The 22,246-nt window shown below is 41.5% G+C and overlaps 1 protein-coding gene across 33 annotated transcripts in view; it reads right to left on the bottom strand.

Moving 5' to 3' along the window:
• ATXN1 (ataxin 1) overlaps positions 1-22,246 on the bottom strand; it is a 399,379-nt gene that overhangs the window by 229,946 nt on the left and 147,187 nt on the right. For 17 of the 33 annotated variants that reach the window (XM_072924142.1, XM_072924143.1, XM_072924144.1 and 14 more), the window contains one exon: positions 15,568-15,687. The gene's annotated coding sequence lies outside the window, so the exon portion shown is untranslated. The other 16 variants (XM_072924130.1, XM_072924155.1, XM_072924139.1 and 13 more) reach the window with 9 other exon arrangements.

Here is a 22,246-nt window from a genome sequence, read left to right as displayed (position 1 = left end):
GAATCACCTTACAAACTGCACAGCCCTGGAGAGTAAGGTCTCCAATGCATTACTATCTTAGTCCGGTCTCCTTTGTGAAAATGAGCTTGTGCCTAAGGAATTTAACAACTCACTGGGGCAGACTAAAATGCCACTGGCATCACCGAGGGATCAGGAGTCTGCCTGTTTTGTACATGGCAGCAGGGGATTTGCATTTCTTAATACAAGCGCTGTTGTTCCACCTTTTTTACAGGAATACCAACAACTGCCAGGGATCTATGATTCCCCAACAGGCAAAAGCCCCCTGCAGAAGGTACTTCAGAGGGGTTGTTCCAATGTAGGTTACACCCACTGAGACACAAAGGCTTTGCCATCATTCCAGCAAACTGCCCAACATTTCCTCCTGCCTACAGTGACAACGCACAGCTAAAGGGAGTTATTTACACTTGGCAAAGCAGAATGATGCTACTTCACACAAAAATAATGTTGCAGCACCTACAACTACTAGTATATAAATATTTCAGAAGGTAAAGTGTACTTTGCTTTAGGTTGGTTGGATTTTAAATACATACCTGTCTTTTTAATTTGTCTGGTAAGCAGTTTGTGCAGAAAGAAGCATTATACAGTGCAAAAGTATGCTAAAAATTCCATTTGCATTCTAAATATAAAAATTACCATTAATCACATCTGAAAATGAGAGAGTCTGAAAGCACAAGATATATTTTTGCAGGGAAAAAGTGGTCACAGCTACCAAAACACTTTCAGAAGGGAGGCTGACAAACTTTTCCTTCCTGCCCCAAAAAATAAAACGCCTTTAACTAGTTTGCATATAGCTAAACAGCTAAAATCAAACTGATGCAACCTATACTACCAGTACAAACCCATAAAGGTACTCTACATACTCCACTTCCAAGGAATTTTGGAAAGCAATGTACCTATCAGTACTACAACCAGCTAAGTGACTTGCCAAATCATCTATTAACAACTGCCAAAAGCTACTAAGGGATTTATCAACAGTGGGGCACATCCACACCAGCACTGCACTGCAGAGAGCGACAGAACAGAAACATTCCTGTTCCTTCCATGAGCTTGGCTTGGACTGGCCTCTTCTGCTTGCAAAACATCATCAGCTCTTCACCAGTCTAATCTTTATTTTGTATCCTCTTTGAGGGACATTGTGAATGTAAAGAGGGGACGGCCTGTAGGCTCCATCATGTAGGTAGGCTGAAACTTCCTCGTACATGAAGGGCTGTGTTCTCCTGGTCTCATCACACATAACTACAAAAATCGAGCAAGGCATAACAATTTTATAGTAAGGGATTGTGCACACACTGATGTGCACACAAATGAGAGAGAGCAAGCTTGCCTGTTTAAGAAAAAGGGACTGTCAGCACTATTTTATGTTTAGAAAAGAAAGGTCTCTCTTTAATAAAGTAACCTGTTGCCAAATCTCAACTTTCCAGAGGATAACTTACAGTGCATCTCAAGCAAGTTTAAGACTGGTCGCCAAAGATCACCAAAGAATATATATGCCCATGTGTCTTTTCTTGAGCCCACATCCACTCATGTATTTGTACACGTGAATCCGAAACACTTTGTGGCCCTGTACTCTTAACCTTATTTCAAATAGTCTTCACTAAACTGCAAGTGGGGGAGGAAGGGGGAAGACAGAAATGGCAAAGACATCTCTTTACTTCCAACTTTCCCTGCAGAGATATTGCCAAAACAGGATATAAAATGTCTAATCCTGAAAGGTAATTTTGTCACAGTTTTCACAATGCCTTTTTTTCAACCTATATGAAGGGCTCTATAACTTTTCTGTCTTTAACTGATCAAAATGCTATCCTTCCTCCTGCAGTCCTGGCATTCTCTGTGGTAAACTGTTTCGGTATCAATATTAATATTCAAATGTCAAGTTTGCCACACTACATTTCCTGTATTATTTAAAGCATTCAGAACAATTATTATCTATGAAATATGAAACAGTAAATTTTTGCAATCTGCTTAAAATTTCAGAAGCCCTATCTGGGACAGAAGAGCACTTATATTAGTCACATAGCATTTTACTTAGAAATGCAACATTCAGCTTTTCTAGCAGTACTTCTGCATTTCCCCAAATTGTCTTTCGATGTTTCTAGCAAAGCTACACATTTGTTCTTTTTCTGGAGTACAACTGAATGTCAATCAAATGTATAGTATTCAGAATTTCAGACATATATTCCCTAACAGATAGTGACTTTTACATATAGTGAAACCTTGAGCTTTGTGAGTTTTGGGGGGCTTTTTTTTAATATTCATAGAATAGTAATTCTGTCTTTCATAATTTCTACTGCACTAAAAAAAAAATTAACTCTTTTATTTTCCTGTTTCAGTACTTAGTTGAATCTCTTTCTTTTGTAATTACCTAGACTGTGGTCATGCATCTTTGGCTACAAGGAGTATTTTTACTGTAACATGTAAGTGTCTTCAAAAGCAATATATTTTAGAGCTGCACAGCTGAGAATGCACTGAACTGTCACTCCTTTCTACCAAGTTGCTAAAGTTCTGGAGAAACTTTCATATAATAGCACCAACTTAAAATAATGAATGCATAATAATCCACATACAAAAAGGTTCATGCTAATTAGATACATTTTCCTCCTTGTCAAAGAACAGCTTCACGAGGAAAGCATAAAGACCACACTGAGCCTTCCATTAACAGGGAACACATTAGGCTATAGATCAAAATGAAATATCTCAAATAGCTTAAGAAAAGCTTTATTTTCAGTGTACAGCTTGATGATGCTATAAAGAACTTTGGTATCATTGCACAAGTCAGTTATTTCCTCCATTCTCCCCTCCAAAAGTGAAGGGTGATTGCAGAACATATATGCTTCTTTCAGTCTTCATTCACTCCAAATTTGAGCCAAAGGGGTCTGATCCTAACACTCCAAAAGTCAACAGGAGAAATGCCAGTGGGAATGGGGCCTAAGACAACATTTCTGCAACAGTCAACAACACTGAGTTATAGAAATACTTTCTCATATATCAATACTCACTGGTCATCAACATTTCCATTATAATCTTTGTACTTGGAGATGGCTGTATGTTGGATGCTATCCATACTTCTCTCCAGCCAGCTGAAATGAATTGATTTTGAGTGATACAAGGCCCTCCCTCTCCTCTGGAGACCTGCAGACAACTAACAGAACCATCATTTTTCACACAAATCAACAGGATCCTACCATCCTAGGCTGAATTCCAGTTTACCTGCTTAGATACAATGTACTTTTGCAAGGTTATAAAAGGACGCTTTGGTTTTGTTTCAGGAAATCAAGGGCTACCAGATTTTTCATGTAGTATGTCATGATGTCAAATAATCAGGTTGAGAAATACAACAGTTAGGTGTGAACAACAGCTTCTGAATATGTGCCCTGCAATTCTTCTTCACATTGTTTACAGTGCATTGAGAATTACAAATTTAGTAATAAACAGCAAAATCTAGTCTAACAAAAGTGCTTGGAGCGCCTTGGGCATGACAGAAGACACAAAAAAAACCCCTAAGTTCTGTTGGACAATATGAAACTTGTACTAATGTTAATTAATTCACATTCACAGGATATGCTGAAGCTGTTCCAAAAAAGCATTTTGGCACAGAATTATGGCATATTTTGAGAACAAATACTAGAAGCAAAACACAAAACTTGGCTTAGTTTAACCAACCTACCAACACAACTTCATGAATCTTTCTAAAATGAACCTGAGTATTTTCTCTCCTCCCTGCTCCTGGAACAATGCTACTAATAGGCCCACCAAACTGCACGGCTCAAGAATTAGCTCTAGAAGTAATTTTTATTTTTGAAAATATCAATTATTAAGGGAACTGATTTTTAAGAGCAGTGTGGGTAAAAGGTGAGTGTAACTGTTCAACTGCTTCAAGCATCAGCTGAGAGGTTTAGCTGAAGGAATGGGCATACATGTTACTCTCAGCTTTTACACTGAAACATGTTTGTTCCTTCACTTGCCCTTCCAGTACTTCTCTGTATATACTCATTCATTTTTAAGCCTTCCCTGGGCAAGAAGCTGAATGATGGCCATGGACAGGTATTTGCAAAGTGCTCCTATCACTGAGCCCCTGAAACTCAGCAACTTCACCATGTGAGATATAAACCTGCTGAGGAGAACTTGCTGTGAGACTGCAGAGCACTGTGCTCTGAAAAACCTGGGCCAGAAACAGCAAGATAGATGGACAGCAGTAACACAGCACTAACCAGGTGAGGTGGTGTGAACTCTGTGTGGAGGCTTATAGTACGTTCTTTCTTCAGAGCTGAGGTGTTTCAGTGGTTCTTTCTAAGGTGCAAACATGCAGAGTTTGTACATTTATGTTGACAGGTTAGCAGTTTTGCTCTCAGTAGTAACCACAATTTCTTTTGAAGTTTTTAGCAGAAGTTAAGAGACAACCCAGGTCAGTACTCACACATCAAACACCACAGCTTTCCTCAAACACAAGAAGAAAAACCCAGCAACAAAAAGCCCAGCTACAGAGTAAACACCACTTACACACACCACAAAAACTCTTATTTTCCCTGCCCATCCAAGACCACAGATTGTCCTAAAACTGAATACTGGCTCTCCATAAAGGACCTCTGAGCCCATCCGAGTGTCTCAGCTCCCTGCCAACCTGCCAGCTCCCACCAACAGGGCATTGCACATAACAGAACTGCCCTCAGCCAGCTACAGCAATGTACTCAGCATCCAGACAGTGGCTTCTTTTCATTCCATACCTTCTTGTACAGGCCTTTGTAAAACACACACGATCTTTACTAGTATGGAGAGAAATCAGTGGCTACAACTGCAAAGCGCCGTGTTGCTAGCCAGAGATGAAGAGCACACAATCTGATGCTGAATGACTGCCAGCAAAGAGAAGTCCCAGCTTAAGGCCTCAAAAGCACTTGGAAAGCTGTTGCCTGGCTGATTACGTCCCCATGAAAGGGTAAGGCTCCAGAGCAGTGTGCACAGCAGATTAGAGCTGCAGGGCTGAGCCGACACACGTACTCTGCAAGTGCACCCTGGTGCATTCTCGCACGGCAGCACAAGAGACAGAAATATCCGTGAGTGGCCAGGCTGCAGCCCCCGGGCAGCCACCAGAAATGCCTGCTCAACTCCCTCTGAAATGAACTGGTCCTTAAGAAAATTTAAACATCAAGTGAGGGATGTGGAAAACTCCAATCCAAAAAAAAAAAAAAAAAAAAAGTAAGGGCAATGTATCTGAAAAAAGGGACAATTTGGCATTTGCAGTGTGTACAAGATGTCTTCATACACTTTCCTGATTCCTTGCCAATAACTATTCAAAAAAGACCACTTAACAAGCAAACAGGTCTTCAGTACAACAAATAATAAAAAAGAGAGCAAAGCTTGTGCTATTTAAATATCATGAAACATTCTGCTAATCATGCACAGATGGAAGTACAGACGCTTCTGCCAGACGCCTTGTTCAGAAACTTTGCTCTATTTTTAATTATTTGATGCACAGAGGACCTGTTTGCTGATTAAAAGGGCACTGCCTTTAAAAGCACTCTATCAATATGGAGTCTAGCGTTGTTTTTAAAAGAGGACTTTAAAAGTAGTAACGCACACCTCCAAACTCCCTGCGCCAGTTTTTATAATCTTATAACCATGAGGTTGGGGGTTTTTTTAGATGTTTTCCTCACATCGAGAAACTGTCTACATACAGGAAAAGTGAAACTAACTATACTCAAGCTATTGTTAAATTCGCTGGCTAAATCAATTTGGAAAATGTGTATTTTCCTCTGATATCCCTTAGTCTGTATCTTTTTGTTGTTATTTATAACAAGAAGGGTTATCAATTTCCAGCTAGAAGTTATTTTTGGTGGTTTTCTGTTTAGTCAAAAGCCTTCTTTTTGAGAAAACATACCAACTCCAGAATTATCAACCAAAATAATCACTATGTTGTTTGGGTTTTTTAAAATCTACTATAACCACAATATCATTTCAATAGTCAGTTCATGGCAAAAGCATGCTGACAGACACACCAAAAAAAAAAAAAAAAATTAAAAACTCCTCTTACATATTTCCACTTCACACCTTAAGTGAACTTCACTCATTCAGTGGGTGCTTCATTCTTGTACTTCTCCATAGCAGTTCAGGAATTTTCCCCTCTCTGCTGAAGAACCTCACTCAAAATGCATACTATGTCACTTTTATTTTCTTTTTCTGAATGAAGGGCTTTTCAAAAATTCTTTTTTGATTTAACATACATTTCACAACCTATTACTATAGAACTTTATCACTGGAGAAGAGTCACGGTATGGGAAGTGATGATAAAGAAGCCCAAAGAAAAGTGCTCAAGCTACTACTTTTGACCCATCAGTATGACACATGAAAATGGTACTACATTTTTTTAAATTTACATTAACAATTTGAATTATTGCTGTTAATACAGTAAAAGAATCCTTTGATTAGATGATCACATGATATGATAATAAAGTAATAGGTTCTCCATTATTTTATGAGCCAAGGACCCAGGTTTATGCTCAGGTACAGAGAAAATAACTGAATGAGTTTTGGTTTTGTGGTTTTTCATTGTTTGTGTTTTTTTAACAAATGCCAGCATGTAACATTTTACAAACAAATATATGCTATTGATTTGTTAGAGATCAGCTGACAAGCCTAAAAAGCAAGATGTCTGCTGCAGAGACACTGCAACTGGAAGCCAGGGAAGTCTGGCAGGGCACACAGACTGAAAATCCAATATTCAGCCAAGGAAACAGGCACCCACGGAGAAGCTTCAGAGAAATAATAATGGTCTTTTCCCATGAGGAGAAGCGGAAGGCTGTATGGAGTGGAAAGTTTGTCCAGGCAGATGATTGGGGTTGCAAAGCTCAGAACCCAGCTATGACTAAACTAGGAAGGAAGAGAGGTAGATGAAACAACATTCAAATCTGCATTTCTGCAGAAAACTGCTGAGGTATTGAAACACTCTAAGCAGAAGGGCATTTTAGACACATAGAAACAGACACAGAATTCAAACAGAAGAAAGGGTCTACACAAAATCTAAGTATTGTGCCGGTAACAAACCCAGTGAGGGAAATGTGTACAAGTAGGTCAGATATGCAGCAGTAAGAAGTGCTGAGCACAGGAAAATCTTGGTAGAGGAGGTGGTGAGGAGAAAAACTAATTGGCCAGCAACAAGAGAAAGAAGTCTGGAAATGGTTAAAACAGGACAGAGGATTAAAAGGCAAAATACAGTTTGGGCTATGTAAAGAAAGATTAGTCTTATTCACCAACACATCCACCTGAAGCACAGGAAGGAAAGAAGATTGATGACATTTGACTGAGCAACAACTTTCAGTCTTTCAGTCCCTCTCCACTTGAAGGAAAAGCCAAGTGACTGCTCTACTCCCCCCAAACAGTGTCTGATCAGCAGTGCTGACCTGTCTGCCTCAGCTCTGAGCCCAGAGGCTCAGACACACGCCAAAGGCCCCAGACTCTATCGCACCACAGTTACACCCACATGGCTCCATTGAAACCACCCAAGTAAGAAACAGAGGTGGGAACCTGACCCCTTATTTCACCACAGCCTTTGGCTGAGCACCTCGGTGCGTTGCACAACACGCACCCTTCATGTTAAATAAGAGCAGCATAAAACCACTGGTTGCTGCAGCCCAGCTTGCACAGAACTGCTGGTTTCATGAAGACACCCTGGCTGAGCTGTATAAACAGCACCAAACACTGCAGCCAGCCAGCTGACAGCTCAGATGAACTCACTTCATAGCAAAGCTGCACACATAGCAGAAGTGTGTCTTAGTTTGCATTTCTCCCATTCCATACAGCCAACATGACATTCACCAAGTGTGACTCCTTAGGTAACAGGGTTGAACTTGATTGCTGATGTTTAATGTATTTCAGATGCTTACCTTCTACCCACCTCAATTTTCCTTAGGGCTCTTTCTCACTGTACACTAACAGATAACATCTGGATAGTAACTTCACGTAACAAATGCCATACTTTCACTGAGGAATTATTTTAATTTGCTCAGTCACTACACACCGTATTCCCTCTGAATCTGCCACTGAGGTGCAATCAAAATAAACCAGTGGTGACAAACAAATGTCAGGACTCATCCATGCTGGTTGTGTCACTCTCACACCTGAAGACCACGCACCAAGAATGAGTTACTCTGTCACCTTGTGCAAATATGGAACAAAATGCAGACTTTTACTCCTTCATTCTTCAAGTACTGCAGTATCACATCTGTTTTATGACACTTTCAAATGTATTTGTGAGCTATCCAAACACTATATAGTATAATTTTAAACTATAGATTATTGTACTGTAAGCTCCACCATCATCCTCTTTCCCTATAAAACAGAACACATGTGTTACACATACTCATATGTCACTTATCTCCCCCCAGTTTAATTAATCAACTGTCAATTTCACAAAGGAAGTCACATGTGATTTCCAAGACTGTCATTAACAACAAAAATATCAGGCCAGATCACAGCAGAGATTCAAGTAAGTTTAGCAAGAGTGGCAAGAAGGAAACGTGAAACTCGACCCTGATTCAAAGAGGAAGCAGACAAGTCCTAAACAAAGAGGTGCAGCAGTTTCTCAGTTCTGCAAACAAGGACATGGAAACACAAATCGTATGACCAGACCAACCAGGTCATCCTTGGCTACTCCATCAGCAAGTGTTACTTACAGAAAAGCGATGTTAACAGGATAGGTGGTGGGAAAGGGAAAAGTATCCAGAGAAAAGACACACAGTATCTAGGATGTATCAGACTCTCCCTATAAATAATTAGAGACAAGGTACCATTTTATTTGGTACCAGGGAGAGAACAGAAGTGGTCAACAGGGAAACCTCCACCGTATGTTAGTAAGTTGCATTTTTTTTTGTTGTTTTCAATCTGAGGCCAAATTTTAATGCACTAGCATGTAATTAAAATCTTGTGTTAACTGAAGATTACGGTAACAACCTTCATCTGTTAATGTTTTACTCGCATAACTATTGATAGAAATAGTATTGGCATGTATCCACGTGTCTGGGGCCAAACACTTTAAAGTTCAATCTTAGACACCTCTGAAGCAGGCAGATGAAAATCTGTCTAAACCAACATCTAATAACTCTTTGGCTGCCTCTGGAAAATAAATACGATACCACAGCTCAGGATGCAGGTCCATCCACAAAAGCTGTAATAGTTTGTAGAAGGATTTGTCAAGGGACAAGTTCTGTCAGTGTAAGCAAACCTTTCATATCACAGGTGAGGCATCCTAAGACAGTCATATTTCTTTTCTGATTCTTACAGAGGATTTCTATTTTCAGCAATGCCTACATAGCACTACCTGCGACACTTTGAGTCATTAAAATATTAAATAGAATGAAAAATAGGTTTTAAAAAATTGAAAAATGCTTCAATGACCTTCTGTGAGTTTTGACTCCTTGTGTTATTATGCTATTTAAAATGCCTTATTCACTGCATTTTATAAAATCTCAAATTGTATTTGTTTTTCCTTCTTGCATCTTTGCTTCTAAAAAATGATAAATTCTTTTAAAAAATCCAAAAAGGAAAATGGGACTTATTTTTTTATTAATTTTTTTTAAATACTCTCCCAAGCTACTTTCTGTCTGTATATTTGTTGTAATTGTGTTCATATTTGAATTCTGTACTTCAAGCCATCTTTGATCAACTTGATTAATATTCCTTTCAAAAATTTTATAGCTGGTGTACTTCACGAGCACAATTAAAGCAGATTAATCTGTTGTGAATTATATGTTTCATAAAACTACTGTTCCTCTGATTAATTTTACAAAAACACATGTAACTATGAACAAATGAGTATTTTCTCATTGATAAAACAATCCTGTAACACAGCTTCCAGTACTGGGCAAGAGATATGATTGTGAATGTCTAATAAATCAGCAAGCCTGATGATGCGATGTCATGTGAGCTAATACACAAAATACTGCATTTTTATTCCAGTAAAAGAAAATATAGCCCAATTCTCAGCTTATAGCACTGCCTCAGATACAATGAAAATCTTTAGGTATCAGTAGAATAATGCCACCATCTAATCAAAGTGATTGTAGATGATGCACAAACCTTTCTCCATTGAAACCAGTAAAAAAAAAAAAAATATTCAAATTCAATAGCATGGTTGAATTTCAGAGACACTGGAACTGAACAGGACTCATTTGACTCCTGATCTGCAAGAGAGACCTTACCATGACTGTCAAGAGCAGGCTGATGTCATTTCACCCATAAATCCCCTCGCCTGCTGCTGTAGCTAAGCACTGCTGAACTTAGGTACCCTCTAGAAACACTGTGATGCTGTAATTAGCAGTGAGACTTCTAATGCATTCCCCAGCCAAGAACAAGGGTTGCTGTGGCCACTGGAGTAAAAGAATGTGAAAAAGAAGTGGAGAAGAATGAGTAAGACAGGTAACAGCAGAGAAAACACAATAAAAACTTACTAAAGTATCTCATATGAAAAGGACACAAGAATCACCAGGAGTCAGCTAAACTGTCGAATAGGTATTACAATAAACAGGGTTTTTTTTAAAAATAATTCCATTAAATTGATTATTTCAGGGGAGAAGATCATCTAAATTACAACAGGTTTGATGCTTGGGTTTTTTTTTTTTTTGAGAAACTACATATTTAAACATTCTGCTTGCAGTGCAACAGCAACATAAACCCTTTATTTTTTGGCAGATGCTGTGCATCACTCACATTCAACTTATCGTTAACTGTGAACTGTTCATGTATCTTAGTGTGGTTTCAATGCTCCTATGGCAAGGCTAAACAGCATTTCAGAAACAATGATATCCCCAGGCCCACACTGTAGTTTCTTAAGCACAGATTAAGCACGGTATTCTGCTCAACAAGCTCATCACTGTTAAGTAACTCATCAGAAAATAAAGAGGGAATTATCAAATGGGAATTGCCAAGTAATTAGTTCTCTGAAGCAGATGACATACAACTGTTAAAGGGAGGGGCTTCCCTGCTAGTCATATGTCAAAGTAGACCCTTCTAATCTGTAAATAAAAATTCAGTACATATGATTAGTGTGATGGGTTTTTAACTGCTAGTGGTACATGAAGAATAAAGTTACAACTTCTTCTAATGTAATAACCTACTAGGATTTTTTTCCCCTTGATTATATTGAATTTTCAAACTATTCTGGATCTACTTGCTGTCAGACTACTTGGGAAAGCTATGAATATAGCACAGTACCAAGCAGCAAATGTGTTCTGGGGCTACAGAAGAGGAGAAATGCATTTATTATTATATACATTTGAAAAATATCACTTTCTAGTCAGCTGCTACACATGCCACTGAAAAGGAGCCACGTCAATGAGAAAATATTCAGTAGCACAAAATTTCTGAGCAGAGTAAAGGAGGATTAAGCCTACTTTTTGTGACTATCCTTCTCCATTAAAGCCTGACTTTCTTTCAAGTAGCTGGCCTCACAGAAATGTTCGCTGTACAAAACTACAAAGGCCTTCACACGTGGATACCTGACAAACAAAATGTGTAACAGTCACAACCACACTCCAATACAAGTGAGGAACATTCAGACATTTGTACTTTTTATAGAGCAAGGAGTAACTCAATAAATTCTGAAGTCAGGTTTACAGCTAGTTCCAAAATAAGTAACTAATGAGAAAATAAAGAGGCAATTATCAAATTTAGGGTTTGCCTCTATCACAGTGTCTCATCATGAGAAACCCTCAGCCAACACATTTAAATCCAGATGCTGCCACCTGGGCTAATTTCAGACCAAAATTATACCCCTGGTCATGAAGGCTAACTTTCTTTCAAAAGCACAGCCCTAGTTTCAAGGCAAGGCAAACCCCACCAGGACACCCCTGCCCAACACACACAACTAAGGGCAGGGGCAGCAGGAGGGCACACACAGATGCTCAGGCTTGCACACAACTGCACATCACATCCAGATGCCTCACCACGTCTCTGCCCCCAGCACATGGAAGTTCTCCATCTACTCATACTCACACTGACATCCAAAAGCCCACACTTTTAAAGGAATACTAACTGCTAAGTTGCAGTTCATGGGACAGCAAATTTCATTCCATTTGCAAATATACCTTTTACAAACACCAAGTTGGAAGGTGAATCAAACATTGGATAGTGCCTTATATCACATTATGAATGTCAGCTTTGTGTTTTTATGTAGGCATACCACTACACCCCATGCCATTTACACTTCAGATCATGTTATGAAACTTTCTATCAGTCAGACAGCAGGTATTCAGTATCTGCAGTAGGAACAACAGAGGAAAAACATGAAAGGTTATGGCTGAGGTGAGGGAACCACAAAGCCTCATTTTTAAGACATCTGTCAGCATTCACATCACTTCATTTAATTTACCTTTTAGTTGCTCACACATAATTAAAAAATTAAAATTATTCCTAATTACTATTCAGTTATACCTAGTTCATAGTTCTGTTTCACTAGTGCTGTTAACATATTAGAAGTCTCCATTGCCTACCTTCTTTTAGCCCTACAGATATTGTAGACCTTTATAAACAGCATGAGGGAAGAAATAAAAACAGCTACGATAAAAGGACACTGATATGAAAACCAGAAAGCTACCACTGTACACAGTAATATAGAGACAGATTGGTTCTTTTTATGTTCACTATTAAGTATTTTAAAAGGGCAGACTGTTGTCTGTTAACAGAGAGGTCTGCATAAAAGAGAAGGAAGTCTGCATAAAACAGAAATGATGTCCTATGTAAAAATAAGCTATATTAGGTAGTATACAGCACACTTACTGAACATTCAGCCAAAAAAAATTTCTTACAAATAGGCTGCAGCTGTAAATTCATCCCAGTACTATGATTAATAAACAGCAAGTGACTCGACAACAGAAAAGATTAAAAAGAACTCTTAAATTGTTAAAATGTCCAGTATCTCATGTAAAATCCTCTCAAGACAACTGTGTAAAAGAAAGCATTGAGTCATTTGCCTATGTGGAAGGAGGCAGTGCACACTCTGAACAAATAAGAATAACTCTGTGTTGAAGGAGGGAAGGAGGGAAGGAGGGAAGGAGGGAAGGAGGGAAGGAGGGAAGGAGGGAAGGAGGGAAGGAGGGAAGGAGGGAAGGAGGGAAGGAGGGAAGGAGGGAAGGAGGGAAGGAGGGAAGGAGGGAAGGAGGGAAGGAGGGAAGGAGGGAAGGAGGGAAGGATGTATATATTTATTTATTTTTGTTTTAGTTTTACTGACACCCATGTCCTTATCCAGGCAAGATGCTTAGCTGGCTCTGCAGAAAATGCTGCTTGAATTAAAAGGGTAAGTGCGCCTGGAGAGCTGACACACAACAAAGATGTTACCCATTGAAGGTACACAATTCCTCACATGAGTGAAGCCATGAATGCACATGTAGGGACATTAGGCCTCAAGTATAGCTTCTGAGATCCATTTTGGATGCCTCCAAATGTGTCCCATCCCTCTGACAGACTCCAGGGTCATAACCTAGGTCTGCCTAAAATGGAGCAGGGCAGTTGCTACCTTCACCCCAAAACAAATGCAAAGGCCAGAAAGATGATGCGTGTGAGTATGAAATGCTCTATCTGTGGCTGTTCCCTGCACAGTGCCAGGTCATGTTTCTTTCACATGTTACTACTGTGAGCTCCTGCCTGTTTCCTCCAGTAACAGAGCGAAGTTTGTAAGTAGGCAGTTTCTACCCCAGTAACTTTTAACTCACGTATTTTGTTATATAGTGGGCCTGATTTTGATTGTTCCATAGAAAAAAATGAGAACTAATGAGGTCAACAGAGGTATCCCAAACTCAGTAACTAAAATGTCCAACAACAAGAAGCTAAATCAAATCTAACCTAATCTAAGGTCCACAAATAAAATACTATACTTCAAGCTGAGTTGGTATAGGAAAAACAGCATTTTGGTACTATACTCCTGTCATGCCTCTGCATCAGACTTAACTAGGTTACATTTTTTATTCAAAATGTTTGTTTAACATTGAATATATTATATGTCATGTAATTGCAGAAAATATCAGATGCTAAAATATCCAAGGTGACTTAGCAATACATTGTGAGTAACACAATCTGATTATTCATAGGACTTGACTAATTCCCTATAAACAACTACTTCTAATTAAGAGATATAAGTTTTTCCAGCGGTACTCACTTCTTCATATAAACACATTTTTATACAACCCAAATTAATCTTAAAAAATAATTATTATTGCATTAAATGCTTTGTGGAAATGATAAGATCATAACAAAAATCTTTCTATTTGATGTCCCAAGCCAATAGCTGCAACCAATTCAGTTTTCTTCCAAAATGGAAAGACAAAGTGTGTCAGCGCATGGGCACTTTGTGTGGTTTTTTACTTTCTAGAAATGCTTACTGGTCTGAAGTTACAGCAGTTACCACTCACCCCCACCATTCAAGCTCATTTGGAAATTGTAACAGGCTTGTCCTTGCATGTAACTACTTGCCTAGGCAACTTCCCTCTAAAACACAGCATGCTTCCCCACAGCCACAATAAAATGTAAATGATGCACTGCATACTTTTCTATGACATGCTGTATACATTAAGAAGTTATTCTGCAACAGGGACTTTCTGATCAGCCCTGCATAAATAAGAACACTATTGCAATTAAGCTTTCAGATTGTAAATTTAAAAAAGAAACCCTTTGGTTTTCTGCAAGCAATCACTATATTTCATTTTCTTTTATTTAAAGACACAGGCAATTTTATTATGACCCTTTATCTTTTTTTTCTTAAAGCATTAGCAGCATTGCCAATCCCAAGCACTTAAAAATCATAGAAGAGGTCCAAAAAAACCAGGCTGGCTTAATGACAATCAGATTAAAGAAATAAAATAAAAATTTATGTTCTTTTTATTGGCAGTATGATTGTTGAGTCTTGGGACTTGGTCTTCTCAAATTATTTTCCACAACCATATGGGAAGGAGAGAGAGAGGAAAAGGACAGCAGCAGACTGATACATGTGCACTTTTACATCTTGTCTGGCAACAGCATTTCAGGGAGGAAAATCAGAAGAACTGAAAGCATTCCTCAAAATAGAGCAAAAGGCACACAGATACATCAGTAGTGACTAATTATCCTGGGAACTATTCTAATGGCAGACAAAGTTTGATGCACAGAAGAAACTCAAGACAGTGGAAAAGCCAAGTAGGCAACAAGCAACAGGAATCCTGAAAATGATCACAAAAGTTAAGTAAGGATTTATACTATTTTACAGGTGGCCTTTTATAACAAGAATCAAAGTCTGCCACCTTTTCCATTAATACTAATATGTTCCAGTAACTGCATATACTCTGACCTCAGGTGAGCATAAAACTACCCATCTGGAACGCACCTGTTCTGTAAGTCACAGAACTGAGTCACCAGAGTTAAAGGAATTTTTCTGAGCAGAGTTTCTCAAGGACCTCTACTGCCAGGCAAGGGAAGTACAAACCTATCACAGGTAGGCAATCATACAGACACCAGGAAGGTGTGCACTTTGCCTAAAGCCCAGAGCAGACAGTGTACACTTGCTGAAGGAAATAAAAAGCATCGCATTCTCACCTTATTGGCAGTGCATAACTGTACGGTGAAGAAAAAAATGACGGTGGTCACTGTCCTACGGGGTCAAGAATAAATTCACAGCTTGTATTGCTTGCCCATCTGGCTTGGCCTGCAATGTGACTGTTGATCCAGGAGTTGAGGAGATGGAAACCAAAATAAAGAGAAAGAAAAACACAGTTAAGAGTCAACATTTACAGTCATTTACAACACACTAAGATATCCCAATGAAGACTGAGAGAAGCTGCTTTTTTTATTACTCAAGCACAAATAAACCATAGATTTAATTCTGCAGACAGAGCTCATACAGTAGAGAGCAGAGCCCATTTATTCAGAGTGCTCTTTTCCTAAATGTGATCTTAATGAGGTGAAGAATCATAAGCAAGTGGAGATGACTGTCTTCACTGCCAACAGAATATATTTCATTTGAGAAGCAGTAGCATCCTGAAAACATAGCGCTGCAATTACTACTACTAGGTGAAAAATAATCACTTATTGGAATCTGACTTTACCTTGTACACTATTTTGTCATTAAAGGTGGCATGCTACAGTTGATGCCTATTACTGTAAATTCCCAAATAATATAAACAAAGAAAAACTCTAACAATGTGTTTTTTTAATTTTTTCTGTGATTTTGCTCAGCAAAATCATGAAGAGCCAGCACTGAACTTCTGCTGACATCACCTATTAAACAAAATACATTTGAGGTTTTCACTTGGAATCTCACCAAATATTTGTATCATTCTTGGTACAATAAAAGGATTTAGTGGGACTATTTCTCCCTCACTGAGAATCATTTCTGTTGTTTCAGTTTATGAGCATACTTACTTGTTCCTATTTAGGGAAGGATTTACACGCATACTTAACTCTAGATAGGTTCTTTAATCAATCCTCATTCACCAAAACCCTCACTGGGCCATCTACTAAAGTAACTTTGCAGACTGGGACCAATGCACACATACAGATTTGCATGTATTGTACAACCACTTCAGACTACAGTTTTGAGAGGAAAAAAAAGCCATGAAGCATTACATCCTCAACACATGCACTGAGATAAAAAAGAAGTTATGGTCATGGATCTAGCTTTTGTCTTTTTGCAAAAATCAGGAATCTACAAAGTTTCTTAACATTTTAAAATGTTAGTCATGCATCACCTCAGTCAAAACTATGTAAAAATCCAACTTTCTCATATAAAGAATGTGAACCACTGAATAAGACTTCAAAATACAGTGCCTTTGACCAAATAGCTATTTATTTATTTATCACATTTGGAGTCTTGCTTAAAAGTAAAATAAAAGGATGAGGACAGGATGCTTAGGCTATTGAAGTAACTGGAATATAGCAAGTCAGTTCTTTGCAATGAAATATTTACCTGTGCCGAGCCTGCAATACTTCTCTTTCTTGTTCTAATTATATCTTTAACTGTTAACGCAGAGTTGGTTACAGCAGTCTCAGAAGGGACCTACAACTAAATCTGTTATCTGTACTCTCTGAATTGTACACACTGTACCTGTACAGCTCTCCAGAACAACTAAATCACTCACAACCTGTGTGATTATAGCTGAGACTGTCACGCAGCTCGACTTCTCTCAAGCATCACCAGTGGCAGCTGCCTCGCACGCTGGAGTAGGTTTGCAGCCAGCCAGTGCTTCAGACCATCTATGCAATCCTGACAAGCACTTCCTTTACAGTAGCCTGCCACACTTTTTTTATTGCATTTCCCCCTCAATTAGTACACCACAACAAAAACAGTGTGCGTATGAACAATGGCAATGATAATCCTGACTGTCATATGCTAAAATGTGCTGCTAAACCTCAGCAAGGGGAAAAATTAGGCCTTGATTTTGTTTTACTAGCCATGTTACTAAGACAATTACTTTAAAATTCTAATGTTTAAATTCTTAGCTGCTTTTCAGGTGACTGCATTCAAGTGTCTATTTTCTTAATTAATGGGAAACTAGGCCACTGGATCTATTACATAAAAATTTTTGTTAAGTGAAATTCCATGTTTCTTGCAAATGCCTTTTAAAGCAAAACTAGTTTTTTCAACCTTTCTAAATAGATTCAGTCAGACTAGAAAAGCAAAGTTGCACCGTTTATTTTTCAGAAAAGTTTTTTAAACTATGTATATATGGCCTTTTTGAAAATAATTACTTTCTAACACTCTTAGTCACACAGGTAATTTGTCTTACAATAAAATATGTATAAGCAGCATGCAGCACACAAAGGCTCACACTACAGGAGTTGTCCTGCTCATGACTATTCCACTCTTTCCAGCCAGTCCACCTAACAAGCTCTTCTATTTCAAGACACCCCCTCAGAATGGAGGTGGCCACACCGAGCAGAGGATATTCTCTCCTAGCCAAAATGGCAAGTTAGCTGGGGCACTGAGAAGCAGCACTTCAGTGCAGGAAATTGCCTGCAAATACCCTGTCCCCTCACCCCTCCAAGAAGATACACTCCTGCTCGGCAGGCAGGCTGAGACCTGCAAACTCATCACATCAAACCCAAGACCGCCACTGCCTGTCACCACAACAGCTGAACCACCAACAGGCACTTATTGCCTCCTCCTCCAGCTCCAGTGCTTTACCATCAGAGTGATTAAAATATCTATTTTACTGAGATATTTCTGGATTGCTTTATGTTCCAGCCTGGTACTACAAACACTCAGGAGCTGTGGGTGCTGATGATTTCTCATCACTGAGACACAAAATCCTCCAGGCCAAGTTCAATATTAGTGTCAGTGCACCCAAGATTAATGACTGGAGTAGGGGTGTTACCCACTTCTATAGACACTTAATGCAGCTCCTTAATCAGGCAAAAATCCTATTTAAGACCACAGAGCTTTCTGCCATGAAAAGCAATATAGAGAAAATAACAGTCATACACAGCAGATCACTTTCTGAGCTCGGTTACTCTACTATATGCCTGGATTAAATCCAATAAATGGAGTTATTTGAGATATACACCCATGTAAGTGGTTCACAATCCCATCCCCTGGAGTTGCTCCAGATTTATGACATTAGAACACAGTGGCAAATTTAATGCTTTTAAAAAATTATACCTACATTTATGGAAGAGTGGCTTAAAAGAGTGATGTTCAAACAATGAGAATGAAGACAAATATACATTGCTTGGTGAAACGTGTTTTTAAAAGCAATATGCAGTTCAAAGCTAATTATATTACGAATCCTTTGACACTATTATAAACTTTGTCAGAAAGTCTCCTGCTCCATAGCTATAATATATTGATGAGCACAAATGCAAAAAATATCCCCATACTAGAAACAAAATGTTTACTGAGGCAAAAATTGTTTTTATCGTGAGAAACTGCAGTCAGCTTTCACCTAACACACAAAAGGGCCTAAACCTTGCTAAGAACTACGAGGAGGCTTTAACAAACCCAGAGTGACAATACTGACATCAAGTACGACCAATTTTCATCGTACCAGTACAGGAACAGAGAATAACAAGCCTGTGGCCTAGGATGAGAAAGCTGGAATGGGAACTGTTAGCAAACACTGCTACAGCTGCCAAACAGTTAAACCAGACAGACTGGGGACTGGGGGGGGGGGAGGAGAGGGGGGGGCCGGGGAACGGAAAAAAAAAAAAAAAAAAAACAACTCTGAAGAAACTTTCGTGCAAGCTTGTAAGCTTGTATAAGCCAAAAGCATTTTTACAAAGTACCACACCTTCATTAATTTGCTAATAATACACGCAAATGGAACTGACGATTTGGCTGACCTGCTAAGCGTGCCACGCACGGCCAATTTGCCTGACATTCCAGTGGGCAAAGAACACCCTTCCCGAGAGGTTCGACCATTAGGAACCCACCACCGGCATCTTTCAATTTTCGGAAAGCCCGAGGCAGTGGCCGCGCCGGCCGTACGCCACCAACGCGGCACACGCAGGGCTGGCGGTAGCCCGCTGGGTCGCCCGCCAGCCACACACGCACCTGGCTGGCCGGTGAATACGGTGAATCCCGTCTGTTACCATGGCAGCCTGATCTAATTACATGACTGATCAGGGCTGGAGTAAGCGCGCTGAAAGCCTGCACCGCTGACATGTCGCTACATGATGAGAGAGACAGACAGACAGCCGAGCACAGAGAAAAACCTATCGACCTCTGCCTTATGTAAAAACTGAGGAGATTACAGCCACCCTTCCAAAATAGCTGCTACATACCGGGCAGTAAAATACCGGGCCAGTTTTACGAACAAATTAGGTGCAGTAACGTACAATTACTACTATTATCCTGCAGCATCACAAAAATAACTACGGCGCAATATTTTCCCTGGCCATTCTCAATTTCCCTCTCCCCCATTCATAACCCTTGCTCCATATGATAAAACTGCACCGTCTCTATCACTCGAACAGAAATAGATTAACACGAAGCCGGGATTTTCCTTTAGGGGACGGTTTCATTCGAAACTGAAATTAAAAGTCCTTGACTTATCAGTGTGTCAGCAGAGTAACTCACTATGCCCGACCGTATCTGACGCGTGAAGTAACCATTACTGCATAAAATACATAACCATGAGCGTTAAAGGTTAAAGTGTAAGCTGCGTTACAAAATACGAATTTCTTTACCATATGAAAAGGGAAAAGGTATCCGGCAAAGGTCATTTACCTGCACACCCTTCCCGTTCTGTACACAGAAATAATTTGTAAAGAGGAGGGTTTTACAAACCTAGATTTCTTCGTCTGGTCGTAAAAGAAATGCCTAAATTTTTTCCTCAATTCTATCTGAAGTTCGGGCTCACAGGGGAGAGATGCTGCTCGGAGGAGTCCCTATTACACAGCATACGGTAAACAAAATAAAAATAGCCTGTCGTTCTCGTTGTCTACACAGTGCATTATATAACGGGCTTCCGACTTGTTTTCTTTTCTATTATTACTCTTCAGTAATTCCTCCTCTTCAATAACATGTAAATCGCTCCCAATTCTGTCATTTTATTATTATCGCTATTACTATTACAGTAGGAGCTAACGCTTTTCCAGCATGCTTTAATTTAGACTTTAATATTCTCAGGAATCACATTGACGGATTCAGCACCCACAACCGTACACGGGGTCATTTATTTGTTTTTCTACCGGTAAATTACGATGCCTTAGGGTTAAAAAAAAAAAAAAAAAAAAAAAAAAAAAGCCAAACAAACAAAACCCCAAAATTCAAACCACCACCAACCGACCCCAAACCCCCGCAACCCAACCACCCCCACCCGACCCAAGCAAACCCGGAGGCAGCGGGGGATCGGTGAACGGCAGGAGGGCAGCGGCCGCCGCTGGAGGTGAGCGGAGCCCCGGGGCGGCGGCGGCGGGAAACCCCTGCCCCGCTTCCCCTCGGGAAGCCGCCGGCCGGACCCCGCAGACGCGGGCGGGCGGGCAGCGGGGCGGCGGCGCCCCGCCGCCCCCCTTCCCCCATCCCTCCCGCCCCGTCCCTCCCGGCAGTACCGGGTGGCGTCTGCAGCCGGCCTGGGCCCTGAGTGAAGCGAAGCGGGGCTGCTGCCGGGCACATCCCAGCGCCAGCGCCGCCTCCCCCGCCGCCGCCGCCGCCTCCTCCTCGCTTCATTCACCCTCCGGCAGCCGCCCAGCCCCGTACTACATACGCCGTGCGGCGGCGGCGACCGGCCCTGCCGGCGACCGGCCCCGCGCTGCGCCCCGCCGGGTCCGCCCGGCGTACGAGCCCCGCACGGCCCCCCCGCACCGCGCCGCGCCGGCCGCGCGCGCACGCACGCACACGCGGCACCGCACCGGCACCGCACCCCCGCCCGCACACACACATACACATATACACACACTATACACACACATACGGCACGGCACGGCAACCCACACACACACCCGGCACTGCAACCCGCACACACGCACCGGCACCGCACACACGTACGCCGACACACACACGAACAAACGTACAGCGAAGCCGCCGCGCTCACACGCACATACACACACCGCACACACTGCACACTCACACACACACACCGGCACCGCACACCGCCCCCCCGCACACACGAACACACGCGCAGTCTCACACACCCCGAGGCCGCCGCACCGGGGGCAGCCGCGACTCGCAAAATGTCCACCGTCCCTGCAGCCACCCACACCCCGCCCGGGCCGGGGGGAAGCGGGAGGGAGGGAGAGGGGGGGTGAAGAAGGAGGAAGGAGCGGAGCGGGGGGGGCAGGGCTGTACGAGCGGCTCCCGCGGCGGGGCCGCCCCGGCCCCCCGCTTCCTCCCGTGTCCCGCATCCCCACTCTGCTCCCTGCGCGGCGACCTCGGCCATTTGCGGCCGCCTCCCTCTCCCTCCCTCTCCCCTCAGGGCCGGGCCCGCGGCGGCAGCGCCTGCGGGCCGGGCCGGGCCGTGGCTGGCCGGGGGCAGCCGCAGCGAGGCGGGCTGCAGCCCCGTGGCGGGGTGGGCAGCGCGCTCCCCTGCCCCCTTAGCCCCGTGTTTTTCCAGCTGGAAATCGCCGGCGGTTTGCAGTCGAAACAAGGGAAGAAGCCGGGGGCGGCTGGGGGGGAGGCAGAAAGCAGAGGAGGAAAAAAAAGCCACTTACTGTAAAGTGTCAGTGGAGGTGGGGTTGGCGGGGGTGGGGGGGTCAGAGAGAGACTCGCACACAAATGTCTTCCTAGCTGATCATGGGGCTTGGGTCTGCTTTTTGTTTGTTTGGCTTTTTTTCTTCCCCC

This window comes from Taeniopygia guttata, chromosome 2 (assembly GCF_048771995.1).
Source record: "Taeniopygia guttata chromosome 2, bTaeGut7.mat, whole genome shotgun sequence".
Classification (NCBI taxonomy): Eukaryota; Metazoa; Chordata; class Aves; order Passeriformes; family Estrildidae; genus Taeniopygia; species Taeniopygia guttata.
Note: the sequence above shows the minus strand (reverse complement) of the source record. Positions and strands in the feature narration are given on the sequence as shown.